Raw genomic sequence first — 2,237 nt, 5'->3', positions numbered from 1 at the left:
CCAGGACTGCAGGTGCTTGCCACCATGCCAAGCTGGATGTGGAATGCAAATCTAGCATAGATATATTATGCTACAATGAGGCATAGATGGGCTTTGGAAACGTATGAACAGGCTCAAACCCAAGCAGAGTTATTTCAACAAAGCTGCTGAAATTTTTTACTAGTCAACTTCATTTTATATAAAATAGAAATGTAAAATGTACTTACCCATCATATGTTAAGTAAGCATAGTGTCTGTGGTGGAAAAGTCTTTAGTTAGAATTAAAAGATGCTACTTAAGGATAAGACCATCTTACAGTATCCTTTCAAATGACATTTTCTAAATCTATTAAGAAATTCTTGGTATCCTCCTACAAGGCATGTCTGTGGTTCCCCATCTTTGGACCCGTAAGAATTGGAGACAAAGAAATGTGGATTTAGAGAAGTCTGGGGCCAGCTTATTCCCCACAGGCTCAAGATCAACCATCCCACATAGGAAAAAAAAAAAGAAAGAAATACTTCGGTGGTGCCTGTGGCTCAAAGGAGTAGGGCGCTGACCTCATATAATAGAGGTGACAGGTTCAAACCCAGCCCTGCAAAAAAAAAAGAAAAAAAAAAAGAATACTTGAGACCAGGCATGGTGGGTCACGCCTGTAATCTTAGCATCTGGGAGGCCAAGCCAGGTGGATAGCTTGGGCTCAGGAGTTTGAGACCAGCCTGAACAAGAGTGAGACTCTCTCTCTACTGAAAATAGAAAAACTAGCTGGGTGTTGCGGCAGGCTCCTATTAATCCCAGCTACTTAGGAGGTTGAGGTAAGAGGATCACTTGAGCCCAAGAGTTTGAGGTTGCTGTGAAACTCTCAACAGAGTGAGAAAAGAAACAACAACGACAAAAAGAAATATTGGAGATCATCTGTCCTTGCTTTTGCCGTAGAGAATTTTATCATCAGCTTCCGCCTAGTTTGCATATAGACTTTTTATAATACATCTGTCCTCGAACCTCACAAGCTTGTGGCTATAAAATAAGGCCTCATTCTTTTTATATTCAAAATATGAAAACTTTGAGCCCCCACACTAGTTTGGCAAAATCTGTCTTTCTCTCCTCTCTCCTTGATAGTGCTGAGTTGTAATGGATTTAAAAAATTTTAATTTTAATTTTTTTTCTTGAGACAGAGTCTCACTTTGTCACCATCTGTAGGGTGCTGTGGTGTCATACCTCACAGCAACCTCAAACTCTTGGGCTCAGCCTCCCAAGTAGCTGGGAGTACTGGCACCCACCAACACAGTTGGCTATTTTTTAGAGACAGGGTCTCACTCTTGCTCAAGCTGGTCTAGAATTTGTGACCTCAAGCAATCCACCTGCCTTGACCTCCCAGAGTGCTAGGACTACAGGCATGAGCTGGAGTTTTAGTGGTTTTTTTTTTTTTTTTTAATTATTAAAAAAATTTGTACCTATCTTCCCTGTTCACACTTTCTCTTTACACCAAAAGACCAACAGCCCATGTTCACAGTCAGATGTATAGACTAATGTACCTTTTCCATATTTCTGTAATTATTTATGTTTATAAATAAACTTTGTCATTTGTTTGTCTTACATAAATGGAATTATACACACCTCTGTGAAGCCTTCTTTTCTCACCCAGTAATATTGCCTGGAATTCCGTTAGCACTGACTAACTTCGCCCACTCTGTCCTTGGTAAGGAAACAAAAACAAAACAAAACTCTTGTTCCATTCTGCCAAAGAACAATCTACAGAACAATTAAGGGAAATGTAACTAGAGGGTTCCTTCATGTAGTTTTTCCAAAACAAAGGAAATCTGTTCCAAGGGATAATTGATGTCGCTACTGCTTGCTGCAGAAAATGTCTAGCAACCTTTCAGTGAAACTTTTTCGGATTCAGAACAAAAGAAAAGGAAACAAAAACAAAAATAGAGCCCTGCTTTCACCAGGCACCTGGGAGCAGGCTGAGGTGTTGACTGGTTTTAGGAAAGGACCCAAGAGAAGAAGAAATTGGGAGTGCTGAGACCTACCTTAGACCTGCCCTCCTAAGTGGCAGATGCTAAAAAGTCACCAGAAGAAAAGTGACACTCTACCATCCACAGACCAAAATCAGCAGGCTAAAAATTATAAGTAGTAAAATGTTATGTTGTGCACTTAGGTCATTGGTCAATTTTACAAGTTTAACCAGCATCAAAAAAGGGAGAAGTGGTGGTAAAAACTGATGTTAAAGGATGGCTAGGCAGATTTAGTACATGATA

At 40.0% G+C, this 2,237-nt stretch overlaps 1 non-coding gene across 1 annotated transcript; it reads left to right on the top strand.

The window, feature by feature from the left end:
- Positions 1-344: 344 nt before the first annotated feature.
- Positions 345-474, top strand: LOC111724162. The gene has a single exon (XR_002772504.1). It is a non-coding gene; the product is annotated as a small nucleolar RNA SNORA38 (small nucleolar RNA).
- Positions 475-2,237: the final 1,763 nt, after the last annotated feature.

Source organism: Otolemur garnettii, unplaced genomic scaffold, assembly GCF_000181295.1.
Source record: "Otolemur garnettii isolate 467f Iridium unplaced genomic scaffold, OtoGar3 scaffold00019, whole genome shotgun sequence".
Classification (NCBI taxonomy): Eukaryota; Metazoa; Chordata; class Mammalia; order Primates; family Galagidae; genus Otolemur; species Otolemur garnettii.
This window is presented reverse-complemented; position numbering and strand designations above follow the sequence as displayed.